We start from the raw sequence: 15,670 nt of genomic DNA, 5'->3' as shown, positions 1-15,670 counted from the left end.
CCCTCTTGTGTGTTTTAATGCATATGAAATGTTCGTTACTCTTTAAAATGTGTATTATAAACTGGCAAAATATAAGTACATTTGTTGTGAAATCTGTTAAGAACTCGAAGTGAATATATTAGAACACAGTTGTAATATGTAATGAATTTGCATGACATGTCCTTTGCGGTTGACGCTTTTTATTGACGGTAAACGTACAACACATGGCGCAAAATCTGTTCAGGAAAGAAACACCGTAATATTTTAATTTGTGAAACAAAAATAATCAGTAATATGGATTACTAATCTAATCTGTGGGCAACATTATAACTAAACGTAACTGCAATAGTGTAGGTGATATATTGACATGTTTTCAATTTACTTAGATGTCGAAGGTCCACCACCTGTTAAATGTAACGGATCTTTCATAATTTTATATCAAAACTAATTTATATTTCAAATAACTTTGGGCAAATTAAAATTGTACACACAGCTATAACAATGCTAAAAACAAACTGTAAAATATCATACACAACAATGTTAGTACAGGGCCGTACCCTGATCAAAATCCGGGGGGGGGGGGGCACTACTTTATATAAACAAATGAAACACTATTCAAATTAAACCCTAACATGTGTATGTTATTTTCTGGAGTAAAAAAAAAAGGCCTAATGATCATTATAACAGTTTCAATCATTCTTGAAACTCTGAGCCTGAGGTAATGTAAACAAACATCTCCCCATGTTATCAGTGCGGTGTTAGTTGTTCTCCGTTTAGTTGGAACATAATCCGTTCTTTTTCTCTTCTTGCTTGGCGGTTACATCTAGGAGGGTGTATAAACTCTATGACATCGTTAATGCCATTAAAATATTCGCTGTAAGAAGAAACTCGACGCCCTATCCAAAATCGACTGACTTTGAAGCACACCAGTATGTCACAGGCCGCTTTGCCTTTCATATCTGCATAGATAGTCGAAGGAATCACAAACGCATGTATGGGGATGTAGCTCAGATGGTAGAGCGCTCGCTTAGCATGTGAGAGGTACGGGGATCGATGCCCTGCATCTCCAATAAAAAAAAAAAATTCTTCTTTTCATTTGAGATGACAAGACGAGTAAAAGCTGAATCAAGAGGATCAAATATCAACCTGGTTATTTTATTTAAACATTACATGCGCCAATTCTTTGATTTACTTCTTCATAAATATCATTATCAAAATAGGATTTCTGTTTTTATTAATAAATATATTAAAAACAATATCTTCCTTGATTTAAAAGATGATGTACTTATTTATAAACACCCTCTTGAAAATGTTAATTAGTTGTCAATATATCTCAGACTTTAAAAGATGTGGTTGAGTGCGTCGTTAAATAAAACATGTCTTTGTTTTTAAAAGATGTGAGGTATGCACCTGTAAGAATATTTCGAGTGAATGTGTGAGTGGATATATATTTAATTATACACCAATATTTACTATTTTCTGAATAAAACGTTGGTGGGTTTTTTTTTGGGGGGGGGGGTGGTTGGGGGGGGGGGGGTAGGTGGTTTTGGTTGTTGTTGGGTTTATTTAAAAAAAATTTTTTTAAAGCGCTCGCTTAGCATGTGAGATGTATGGAGATCGAGGCCCTGCATCTTCAATAAGAAAAGAAAAGAAAGAAGTGTTTTATTTAACAACGCACTCAACACATTTTATTTACGGTTGTATGGCGTCAGATTTTTTTTTTTAGAGGAAACCCGCTGTCGCCACATAGGCTACTCTTTTACGACAGGCAGCAAGGGATCTTTTATTTGCGCTTCCCACAGGCAGGATAGCACAAACCATGGCCTTTGTTGAACCAGTTATGGATCACTGGTCGGTGCAAGTGGTTTACAGCTACCCATTGAGCCTTGCGGAGCACTCACTCAGGGTTTGGAGTCGGTATCTGGATTAAAAATTCCATGCCTCGACTGGGATCCGAACCCAGTACCTACCAGCCTGTAGACCGATGGCCTGCCACGACGCCACCGAGGCCGGTGCATCTTCAATAAGGTTTTATTCTTCTTTGCTTAGGTTGTGTATTTCAGATAACAAGACAAGTCAGTGATCACTATCATTTACTTTGGACGTTTTTGTTTCTTTGTTGGAGTTTGGGGTTGTTGTTTTTTTTTGGGGGGGGGGGTTCTTTGTTTGTTTTTTGGGGGTTTTGGGGGGTGGGTGGGGGGTGCTTCGAAAACCTGTTGTCTTTGCTAGAATTATTAAGTCTTAATTTTTATTATAATCCAATTTTCGTCAAAAGGCAACTGATGAATTGGCATATAACTATAAACTACATAATGCTAAATCTCATATAACAATATTCATATATTTTTAAGTTTTAAATCATTAACAACTTTAAAAAAAATTACAATTTTTTTTACAGTATATGTAAATAAAAAGTTACAATAAATTTTTATAGGTAAAATCTGTGTAACTTTTTATTTACATATACTGTAAAACAAATTTGTATTTTTTTTTACAGTATATGTAAATAAAAAGTTACAATAAATTTTTATAGGTAAAATCGTATTTTTAATACACCTTGTCTGTTCAATTATTTTTCTAAATACTTGCATAATTTTTTTTTTTTAACCTGTGCAATTGTATGGTAATTGGATTTGTAAACAAACTTTGCATTTACACTGATTTTTTTTTCAGTTAGTATGGGTTTAAAACTTATAAGTTTTTACATGAATTTTATTTTTATTCTTCTGTATTTTGAATGTTAGATCAGACCGTAAACATATAGACACTGGTATTGTAAACAAGGTAATATAATTTTAGTCGTAAAAAAACCACATACACCCCCCCCCCCCCCCCCCCCCCCCCCCCCCCACACACACACACACACATCTCTGTTAGGTAGAAACACCTTACAATGACAACAAACTCTTAGTCCTTTTGTCGGACCAGATCACAACTTTTGTCCATGATGCCTAAGATTATTAATTTTGTTTTTTGTGAAATGTCAAGATTATACAAGTATCGAACCACCTCGGTGAATCCATTCAGCTGATTGAGTTTTGCCTCGTTCCAACCAGTGCACCACAACTGGACAAAGGCCGTGGTATGTGTTTTCCTGTCTGTTGGAAAGTGCATATAAAAGATCCCTTGCTGCATTAGAAAAATGACTACGAGTCAGAATTACCAAATGTTTGACATCCAATAGCCGATGATTAATTAATCGAGGTGCTCCAGTGGTGTCGTTAATCAAAACAAACTTCTTTACTAATCTTCAAAGGCAAATTGAGAATAACAGTGTTAATCTACTGACCAGCTAAAGTTTGCTTTGTTTAACGACACCACTGGAGCACGTTTATAAATATAATTATCAACGGCTATTGGATGTCAAACATTTGGTAATTCTGACATACAATTTTGGAAAGGAAACCCGCTACATTTTTCCATTAGTAACAACTTTCAAGGGACCTGTTATGTGCACCATCCCACATACCTCGGCCTTTGATATACCAGTCGCGGTGAACTGTGTGGAACGAGAAATAGCCCAATGAGTTCACCGACGGGGATCGATCCCTATCACAGACCTACGGGCACCCTTTTTCTTTTTCTTTTTTTTCTTCTTTTTTTTTTGGGGGGGGGGGGGGGGGGGGCAGAAAATGACTGAATCTGCATAACAACATTTATTCATATTAGCATTACTACCAAACAGCTATATATAGGGTTGCAAACGAATCTCTACGCATCTGTACATAGATCAACTGTACCCCCACTTCCCCTCCCCCCCCCCCCCCCGCCCCGGGACCGACCCCTGGCGAAGTCAGAGGCTGGACCCGGGGTGGGCGTGCCTGAACCTTGAATGGACAGGGGCACGTTAAACGAGTTCCACTTCCACTTCTGTACATAGAATGATGGAAATATAAGGTAAAACGGTCTCACGTTCGAACATTTTACCCGAATATCTGTATCATTTTTGTCCGAATTTGCGGTTTTCCTCCAGCACAAGGGAGGCAGTTGCTGCCCCCCCCCCCCCCCCCGCCCCCTGTGTCGTGCGCTTATGATCTGTATAATTTGCTACTCTTGCAGCTGTCCCAATAGCACATATTAAGTAGTTTTCATTCTGAGCAATTTAAACAGAGTATTTCACAAACCCTGTAAAAGCTGGGCCAAGCAGATTCATAGACAGTTTTGGTGGCCCCTTCAATATAAATTGTTATTCTATTTATTACCTCAGCTATTTTTTCTCTAAAAGCCTTTATTTTCGACGCACATTTCGAAGCTCTGGAGCGTTGCCTGTTTTGTTTTTAAACCATGGTTTTAGGTTCCCGAAAAATATTTATGCCATGTATATTATTACTTACACATACAAACTCTTATATCAATATATTATGTAATAATACAGATATTTAATACAGATATACGGGTACCCAAATAAATTACTAAACGTGTGTGTGTGTGTGTGTGTGTGTGTGTGTATATACTCTAGTGAATTAATTGGGCAAACATTACTAAACCGGGAGTTGAGTATTACAGTAGGTTTTATGACCACCAAAGATCTTGAAGGACGATTGGTACAGTACATAATGGTAATCGTTTATTTAATAGCTTTTGTTTTGATGGTGTGGTATTCAGTATTTAACCATATAAGATTCTAAATGTTGTTGTGGTTGTTTTTCGTGTGTGCGGTCAAATGACGCTTAAATATATAATGTGTTAAATGATTCGGGAGGCACTGGCGTAGGAAGCGGGGGGTGCAAGAGGGGCATGACGTCCAATAGCCGATGATAAGATAAAATAAATCAGTGTGCTCTAGCGGCGTCGTTAAATAAAACAAACTTTGCTTTAAAATGTGTATTATCAACTGGCAAAATGTAAGTAACATTTGTTGTGAAATCTGTTGAGAATTTGGGCGGGACGTAGCCCAGTGGTAAAACCGCTCGCTTGATGCGCGGTCGGTCTGGGATCGATCCCCGTCGGTGGGCTCATTGGGCTATTTCTCGTTCCAGCCAGTGCCCCACAACTGGTAATCAAAGTCCGTGGTATGTGTTGTCCTGTCTGTGGGATTATGCATATAAAAATCTCTTGCTACTAATGGGAAAATGTAGCGGGTTTCCTCTGTTGACTGTGAGTCATAATTACCAAATGTTTGACATCCAATACCGATGATTTTTAACGTGTTCTAGTGGTGTTGTTAAACAAACAAACAAAAACAAAACACCCCAGTCATGGAACACTGGTTAGAACCGGATTTTATATTTGGGAGGGGGTGGGGTGGGGTGGGGGTGGGGGGCTCACTATGTATGTATGTATGTATGTATGTATTGTATGTATACATGCGTGCGTGCGTGTCTTTGTATGTGTGTGTGTGTGTATGTATATGTATTGATGTATGAATATCTATATATTGTATGTATGTTGACTACTATTATCCTGTTCAATTATTTAGACCCAAAGTTTTTTGCAAATGTTACGTTTATTTCCTATTCGATATTTGTTTTCTTTGCATTTACATGAAAACAAACCCAAACCCCGACAGGTTTTATATACAAATCATCATATAAAATGCACGAAGTTGACTTAATTCCACTTTTTAAAAATCTCTGTGTGTTCGGAATGCACGTTATTTCTCCTATAAATAACTAAGGTCATTTGCATATCAAAAGATTGGGATCTGAGGCTACGTGAAGGCCATTATAGCTTGTTTCACTAAATCAAGGTTATTATTGTTTTGCAGTGTGTAACAGCATTGTCTAATCTTTCCGTTAAACATAGATGTAAACAAACAGAACATGTATCCCTTTCTTGTAGGTGCATTATATTTAATAAATTTAGCTAATGTATTATGTATTTTTATTTTATTATATCAATTCTATATTAGCATACCATACCTAACCTAACACAACTGAGGTGTAGCACAGTAATAAACACAAATCACCTCACACACCGCAGGAATGTGCTTTCCAAATTTAAAAATAAATTTAATGCAGGGCCAGACCCAGAAGACCGGGGGTGGGGGGGGGTTGGGGGGATAAAATGTCAAAGGCCACCAACATCAAATAATAATAAAAATGTTATTTAATTTGCCTCTAAATTGGGAACTCATACGTGTATATATATATATAGTATTTATGGTGGTGCTAGGGGCTGGGGTTTGGGGGTGGGGTGTTACATTTGTAATGCGAAAAACCAAAGGGCTATTGTTCGGACTCGTATGGGTTCAACCACTTTTTCATCCCGCATACACAGCCCTGAATGTCCAAAATACGATAGCATTGCTTGGTCAATAACATCATTATTTCGATCTATGACTGCACGTGCTATTGTAGCAATGTGTAAACCACGTAAAATACAAGTTAGGTAGGGTATATAAATTCATTGAAAATGTATTAGTCGACATTCTTGTTATTGTTATTTGAGGAAAAATATGGGTAAATCGAAAAACACTTCAGCTGATGTAAAATCGTGTATTAAGAACGTTTTCGATTATTTTGAAGATGAATATCAGCGCGGTAGACCTAGGTATGCTTCTTATCGAATTGTCGATCCAGTTGCCGCTGCACTTAAAGTTTCGGTTTCAACAGTAAAAAGAACTGTGAAAAATCTAAGCTCTACGAATCCGAGCACAGAAATCACTGTTAAAAAACACGACCGAAAACTCATCGATTTATTTGATAAAGATGTTATTAGACGACGAGTATACAGATTTTATAGAGAAGGCGAATTACCTACATTACATAAGATTAACGTGGCTTTAAGGGAGGAATGTGGAATCAACATATCCATGTCAACTTTACGAAGAACACTCCATGACCTCGATTTTAAATACCAACATATGTCTACAACCGGAAAAGTGATTTTTGAGGACGCCAATATATCAGACAGAAGACTGTCCTATCTCCATGAAATATCCAGTTTACGAGAACAGGGGTATTTAATAGTGTACCAAGATGAGACCTGGGTGAATGTCAACCACACAACATCCCACCACTGGACAGATATCCACCCGGGCACAAGTACCGCCAATCACCTGCCGAAATCAGACGCTGCTGATCGAGTTCCTAAACTCTGTTCGGTGACTGGGAAGGGGAAAAGACTTATTATTTGTCATGCTGGCTGTGATAAATATGGATTGATAGATGGCTGTGAATTGATCTTTGAGGCTAAACAAACAGACGGAGACTATCATGGTGAGATGAATCATGACAATTTCATCAAATGGTTTGAAGAACAACTTATGCCTTCTCTACCAGAACCTTCTGTTATCGTCATGGATAACGCAAGCTACCACAACAAATTAACTGAGATTACACGATGTCCTGCACTAAACGCTAAAAAGGAAGAAATTCAGTCGTGGCTACGAAACAAAAATATACCTTTTGAGAGTAACATGACAAAGCCAGTTCTTTATGAACTTGTGAAAAGTAACAAATGTGCAAAGCAGTTTGTTACTGATGATATTGCTGAACGCCATGGGCACTTGTGTCTAAGACTGCCGCCAAGACATTCTGAACTCAATCCGATAGAACTGATCTGGAGTCAAGTCAAAGGGCACATAGCTCGTAATAATGATGGTAAAATGACCACGGTGCGGAGAGAACTTGCACATGCACTGAACTCTGTCACACCTACACACTTCTCTAACGCAGTTAAACATGTAATAAAGATCGAAGAATTAGAAAAACAAAATAGTTTTATAAGAAATAAAATACCCCCTGTGATAGTCCCCCTTAACGAAGATAGTGATGAAGAAATGAGTTCGTCGACTGATTAAGTTATTTCTCCATACCCATCAGGAGTATTACTTTAATGTATGCATGAACTATTTAACACCAAAAACAATTTATTTCCATATCATTCACTATCAAACAACCTAACAACCTATAAACTAATCGACTAGAAATGCATATAGACTACACATACATACGAGAGAAATGTTTATTTAACGACACACTCAACGCATTTGATATACGTTTATGTGGCGTCAGACAAAACGGTTAAGGACCATTATGACAGTAAGAAAGAAACTCGCTACCGCCACATGGCCCACTGTTTCCGATAAGCAATTTTGATAAGCAATAAGGGACGTTTTATATGCCCCATCCCATAGACAGGATAGCACATACCACAACCTTTATACATCAGTTGTGGTGCACAGGCTGGAACTAGACACAACCCAATAGGACCACCATGTGGGATCGATCAGTCGACCTACCATGAGCGAACGCTTTACCTCTGAGCTACGTCCCGCTCCATATACAAAAGAAGCCTTAAGTGGGGTTGGGGTTGTGCAGAGGGTCACACCTCCACCAATCGCATGCATACCATATTCTTCTCTCTCTCTCCCTATAACCATAGATTAAAATATGTTGAGTGCGTCGTTACATAAATCACGTCTCTCTCTCTCTCTCTCTCTCTCTCTCTCTCTCTCTCTCTCTCTCTCTCTCTCTCTCTCTCTCTGTTTGTCTGTCTCTCCCTTCAGCGCGCGCGCTTGTGTATTACACAATATAATTATAATATTTGATACATATATTTTTTTCAAACTGAGGTTTTTTTCACTTGAACTCCCCACCTGAATCCGCGCCTGCTTCATGTTTACAGATATTTTCTTAAATATAGGTCATACTACGATTTGTGCGGATAGGACGATAGAACCGAACATTAGTTTGAAACGCACTATAGAATGATGCTTTTGATATGCAAATGACCTTAGTTATTTATAGGAGAAATAACGTGCATTCCGAACACACAGAGATTTTTAAAAAGTGGAATTAAGTCAACTTCGTGCATTTTATATGATGATTTGTATATAAAACCTGTCGGGGTTTGGGTTTGTTTTCATGTAAATGCAAAGAAAACAAATATCGAATAGGAAATAAACGTAACATTTGCAAAAAACTTTGGGTCTAAATAATTGAACAGGATAATAGTATTACATACATAGATATTAACGCACTGGCACAGGTGATAATTAAATCCTTTCTGGCCTAACAAATTGTCACATGCCATTGCTGGGACTCGAAAATTGCAGACTTGCCAGAATACGTTCTGAGCTATTAAGGCATCCATGTATGTATGTATGTCTGTATATGTATGTATACATGATGTACATGTATGATTTTATAAAATTTAATAATAATAATAATAATAAAGGTTTAATTGGTGGGGGGGGGGGGGGGGCTAGAACAGCAGAACTAGTTAGAACAGCAGGCCCGTGTGCAGGATTTTTAGCAGGAGGGGCCTAGACTGTGATGAGCAAAGTTGGGGGGGGGGGGGTCGATACATGCTCCCCCAAAAAATTATAATTAGAAGAAAAGAAAAGAAAAAAAAGGTTGATCAGGGGAAGTGGTTGGATTTTCGAAACCCTCCCCTGAACACGCACCTAAACAGGAAAATCCAATGAGTCACACCGAGAGGATCGATCCAATGGCCTATTGCACTTCAGGCGAACGTTGTAGCTCTACCCCCAACCCATAAAAAAAATTATTTTGTACAATTTCAATTTTCAACGTGTATTTTTTAAATTATTAAGCAAACATTACAAACTAGCGGTTAATCATTAACTGTGTTCTAAATAAAGAATAATTGTTATATGCAGCAGTCAAAACTGATCTAGATAGTCCGAAACTACGACATCGTTCCGATTGATGCATAAGACCCCAGGGGTTGTCTCTATGGCAACCATCCCACGCGCACCTGTAACTACTAAAAATAGCCCGTAGGACTCCCGGCTGGAGGAAACCGCCGCCATTTTGTTATCCGAAGTTTGCCGACATTACATTTTTACCCAAATGAAAGATAGCGTCAGTTTTATTTTAAAAATAAATACAATGAACACAATCATCATGCACATAAAAATGTTTACATACAGCTATATTTGAAAAATAATGTTATATAACCCTTAGATTCATTGTAATTTCAAACCCGCCATTTGCGCGCCATTTTAGATCGTAGAGTGCAGGTCAGGTTGACTCTTGTCCACTTCGGATTAGAATCCCGAATATTTATAATCGGAACATTCAACTGGACGTACGGAGTGATCCACAAAGGTAAGGTTTTCTGTCACTTTATTATGTGATTATTTTGTGTTTCTAGCTTTGTGACGTCCTTGACGATCGCGAAACACGGAAGACGCATTTCCCAGGTGACGTGTATTCGTTGGTTTTGAGTCAACGTGCACTGGCTAATTTCTTTTATTTGTCTGTTTATGTTACAATTTTTTGTCAAAAAACATATTTATGTGACATTTACATCAGTATAGGTGTTATGTATCTAAAAACGAACACCCCGATTCCTGTAATTCATACAGAAAATGTCAATAAAAATCCTTATTTACGTTTTGTCGTTCGTAAGAAAACCGCGTGTACAGCCGATCATCACTTCCGAGTCTAGACATGTCAGAAATTATCGATTATTTTGGACGACAAATTCATTATTGTATTTGTAATCACAATAGCTCATTTAAGTTAATGACAAATATTTATTAACTAAAACGTCCTGTTTTAGTGTTTGTGAGGGTATTTCCGTTATTATTTTCCCCGTCATCAACGCTTCTCAAAGTGACCGCCATTATGTCTGGCAGAAGCAATTTAAAAGGGGGCGTCTGACAATTCATCTCAACTGAACAAACGATTTACAAAATCTCTCTATTTTATTATTGTTTCTATTTGTTTGATTAATAATCAATGGTCTTCTGTCATTAAACCTGTTGTGTGTTTTGTGGGTGTGATGTTGATACCCGAGTGTGATACGTTTGAACACATTTGACGTGGTATAAGTCACATGGCGATGTTTTGGTAAGAGACGGAGAGAATGGCGGGGCAGTCAGCTGATTACCTCGTGCTAGTATGCTCATAAACGTAACGCCCGACGCGTCGTAATTACCATAATCCTTTTGTTTATTCGAGTAACTGGCACTGTTTGCTAGTTGGTGTTTTATTTTGTTTATATTTCTTCGTTGAGTGTTCGGTCCTGCATTTCAATGTGAAGATTGCACCAGAGTGTTTGACGTCTAAATTGGCTGTTCAAACTCTTGTACATACTCCCCTGTAATTAGTTTTTAGTCTTGAATGGTATATCATAGAAGTTTGTTTTGTTTAACGACACCACTAGAGCACATTGATTTATTAATCATCTGCTTCTGGATGCTAAACATTTGGTAATTTTTACATAATCTTAGAGAGGAAACCTGCTACATTTTTCCATTAGTAACAAGGGATTTTTTATATATGTGCCATCCCATAGTGTGTGAAAAATTAGGACCTTTGAGATAGATGTATTTTAGAACATTATAAAATTAAAATATATCAAAATTGAAATTTATTGAACAAATAGTAAATATTCAAGCCCAGCAATTCAAGGGACATACTCTAGTTTTAACCTGTGAAAATTAACACTAAGTTTAGTTAATCTACAAACCTGTAACACATTTGGATAAAGTTACAATTGAGTGAAACATTGACTTTGAAATGGTGAAATACCCTCTAAAAATAGACTAAAACTCGACCCCATAGCTGTTACTTCTCAGATGCTTGTACATTTTTAAAAATATGAGAAATGCATTTTGTGATATTAAAAACACCAAGATGACCAAAAACGCTTCAAATGTACGGAAATGGATAATCTAAACAATAAAATGTAAGTAAAGTATGATTTGTGTTAACGTAAACGGCTCAAATAGTTAAAAATATGCCTAGAAATTAGACATGGCATAGTAGACCAAACACGTTTGTGGCATTTTCACCATTTTTAGGGCACTTGTTTTTCATTAAAAATACACAAAAATTAATTGAAATAAACATTAATATAATTTATGTGTTTGCTTTAATAAATGAATGGCAAAATATATAAAGTGCATATTTTATTAATTAATAATACCTTTTTTGTCTTTTATAAAAGCAATTTTAGAATTAATTACTGAAAAAGGCTTTTTTAATCTCAGGGCAGCATGGTGCAGATTAAGGCAAGATGGTGCTAGACTATTGAGGCATGGTGCTGCACCATGCTAAAACAAGCTAGGGAAAACACTAGTGTTTAAAAACTAGGGTATGTCCCTGTAAGAAAATATCCATGGTAAACAAAAATAATGCCACGTCAGGTCTTTAACTTAATGACGGCACTAACAGCAATGGCTGTCATTGAGATATAAATTGCCATCGGTAAAGCTTCTCAACAATGGCAAAATGTATACACCTGGTGTACATCATCTGCCAATGTATAACATTTTTACATTTGAAATATGTCTATATACAGCAAAATAACCTTTCAGTCATGTTTATTTGTTGCAAAAGTCATTTTTTAAAATGTTGCTGTAGACGGGGTAAAAATTGCTGTAGGTGGTTCATTTCACCCATGGAATTTTTTTTTAAAGTTAACGTGGGATACAAATTCTTAATTTTGAGCTCTGCCTTGGGGGTAAAAAAAAATCCAGTAATAGTCCACAACAAAAATGTGTCGTTGAGAATTGTCCATGGTTAATAATGTTTAGATGGGTTTTATTAGTTACATCATGAAAAGTAGTTCTATATATAATAGTGTATGATTAATAAAATAAAAAAAAGAAGAAATGTTTCATTTAACGATGCACTCAACACATTTTATTTACGGTTATATGGCATTAAACATATGGTTAAGGACCACACAGATAATGAGAGAGAAAACCCACTGTCGCCACTTCATGGGCTACTCTTTTTCGATTAGCAGCAAGGGATCTTTTATATGCACCATTCCCACAGACAGGGTAGTACATACCACGGCCTTTGATATACCAGTCGTGGTGCACTGGCTAGAACGAGAAATAGCCCCACCGACGGGGATCGATCCCAGTGATTAATAAAGGACAATAGTAACATTATTTCAATATTTGCTAGACCGACACAATTTCATTTTTGACTGGCTCAAATTGATTGACACGTCATTTTGAAAGGTTTTATTTCCAGGCCTTCAATTAGTGCCCCTAATCAGTGTACCAGTTGTGGTGCACTGGCTGGAGAGAATAATAGCCCAATGTCCCACTGACAGGGATCGATCCCAAACCGACCTCGCATCAAGCAAGCGCTTTACCACTGGGCTACGTCTCGTCTCTGGACTTAGGGGAGTGCTAACGGTCCACTGGTTAGAGGGCGCAATACTTGCCTTGCCCTGGGCACTGGTAACCCACGCTAAGCCACTGCCCCTAATAGATGGTTATGAGTTCGAAATGTTTTGAAATTGGACACTGTATTTCATGTGCTTTGACAAATTTTAAACAGCAGTTCGCTTACTATCATCTATCTAAAAAAATAAAAATATATATCCATTATTTTCCAATTTTTTTAGATTAATTAACATTACACATTGTACCCTCTGGCAGAAACCCAGGTATTGTTTAATGTTACCATGACAGGTTTAAAAAGCTCGAAAGAACTATTGGTAGTGAAAGCTATGTTAGCAGGGGGAGTATGCAGTTTAGTGGAACAGCCTGTGGCCTGGGCTGGCTAGACTGTTGTGCTGTACCACTGACCTCTGAGTGCACCAACTCGGGGACCAGTCATTGCACATGCAAAGTCCACTTTGTGACGAGCACCAGTCATGTGACTTCAGGCTTGAGTGACTGTTCCAGTTTACTGATCGCGCACACACAGGGTAGCAGTTATTTAAATGTAGACTTACAACAGAAGGCAGGAGCACGACAAATAATGAATGAATTAATGTTCACATATAATACAATCAATGCAATGTGTCAAATCATTGGCCATTGGAGTTTGAGAGTGGGGGGGGGGGGGGGGGGGTGGTGGAGGTTTAAAAACTAAATGCAGGAGATAATTTGTTTTTAAAATTTCTATTAGTGAAATTTTCATTTCAATGTAGTATTAATACTATTAAATATAATATTTTAGAATTGTGTAGCTAGCTCTCTCTCAAAGTTCAGACCAGCCTCGGTGGCGTCGTGGTTAGGCCATCGGTCTACAGGCTGGTAGGTACTGGGTTCGGATCCCAGTCGAAGCATGGGATTTTCAGGGCGCAATACTGCGAGTGAAACACTTGCCTATGCGAGTGAAATTCTGTTATGGCGATTTAAATTTGCAAAACACTAGCCTTTTGGCGAGTAGATTATTTTTTTCAGAATGAAGCTGTCACTGGAACATTTATTTCACTAATCAGTCAGACGACACATATACTAATGATCGAAACTGTAAACATACACTTCCGCATTTTGCCCTGTTTGCGGATATCACACTCAGAGCTCTCCGGCCGACTTGACGATCGAGGTGTTCGGAAAGCCTCGTGACACATCAGGGTTTTCCGATTGTAAATGAGTTTTCACAAAGCATTGGACCAATTGCTTCGCAGCCAATTTGTTTGCACCTAAAGTTAAGCTAAATGTTACATGGCGGGAATATGCTAAATAAATTTAAAAAAAAAAAACGTTCGAGAAAGTTGTTGGTAACGATAGCATATCGTGAACAAAAATAAATAAATAAATAAAATACGTCCTAGTTTCGGTAACTGTAGCCGTCGGTATACTTGTCGGAATCGCGTAATCCAATTAAAAAACGGTTTACAAAGGAAAGTAAAACAAAATAGGGCCTAATTGATGATTTGTTTCTGGATTCTTGGAAACGGATGTTTTAGGAGTTATGTTGCCTGGCGAGTAACAATCTCTAGTTGGCTAGTATTTTTTTTCATTCACTAGCCAGTTGGCGAGTAAATATAAAGTGCTGCTTTGCGCCCTGATTTTTAATCCAGATACCGACTCCAAACCCTGAGTGAGTGCTCCGCAAGACTCAATGGGTAGGTGTAAACCACTTGCACCGACCAGTGATCCATAACTGGTTCAACAAAGGCCATGGTTTGTGCTATCCTGCCTGTGGGAAGCGCAAATAAAAGATCCCTTGCTGCTAATTAGAAAGAGTAGCCTATGTAGTGGCGACAGCGGGTTTCCTCTCTGTGTGGTCCTTAACCATGTCTGACGCCATATAACCGTAAATAAAATGTGTTGAGTGCATCGTTAAATAAAACATTTCTTTCTCAAAGTTCAGGGTTTCTGCCATTGTTTAATATTTGTTAAAGTACATGAAATGTAGGGTCCAGTTTCAGAAACATTTCAAACCCATAGCCACTTAATACTTAGTAATAGAGCATTTATGGCAGGGCTTGAAACTTCCAGTCACCAGGTCGCCAAATGTGACTTTAAATATTAAAAAAAATAATGGCATTAATCGGCCCAAAAATATTATTTGGGCCATTTTCTTTTTATACCATGAGTCACTATTAATAATTGTATTACACATATATTTCACGGCTTCCGACGCCATATAACCGTAAATCAAATGTGTTGAGTGCGTCATTAAATAAAACATTTCCTGTTTCCTATATTTCACGGCTAGCTCTGTGTTAGCGGAAAATTTATTATTAAACTTTATAACTTATAAAACCCCAGTTGAATGAATGAATGTTTAACGACACCCCAGCACAAAAATACACATCGGCTATTAGGTGTCACAAATGGTAAGTATATGAAAATAATATTTAAGATATATATTTATGTAAAACCAGTGAACTTTTCACAATTGGTGAGTGCCAGAGATAGCCCTGTATTTATTCCACGTTAAAATGTTGCTCCTGGTTCGCAAAACTGAACGTATCGGTTTGCTGTAATTTGCTAAGAGAGAAATGTTTTATTTAACAACATACTCAACACATTTTATTTATAGTTATATGGCCTCAGACATGATTAAGG

General features: G+C 37.5%; 1 protein-coding gene across 1 annotated transcript in view; it reads left to right on the top strand.

Moving 5' to 3' along the window:
* Positions 1 to 9,897: 9,897 nt before the first annotated feature.
* Positions 9,898 to 15,670, top strand: part of LOC121386238 (dual specificity tyrosine-phosphorylation-regulated kinase 1A-like) — a 106,428-nt gene continuing 100,655 nt past the window's right edge. Inside the window, exon 1 of the mRNA XM_041517070.1 lies at positions 9,898 to 9,998. The gene's annotated coding sequence lies outside the window, so the exon portion shown is untranslated. The remainder of the gene's footprint in view (positions 9,999 to 15,670) is intronic.

The sequence above is a fragment of the Gigantopelta aegis genome, chromosome 12, assembly GCF_016097555.1.
Source record: "Gigantopelta aegis isolate Gae_Host chromosome 12, Gae_host_genome, whole genome shotgun sequence".
Lineage (NCBI taxonomy): Eukaryota > Metazoa > Mollusca > Gastropoda > Neomphalida > Peltospiridae > Gigantopelta > Gigantopelta aegis.
Note: the sequence above shows the minus strand (reverse complement) of the source record. Positions and strands in the feature narration are given on the sequence as shown.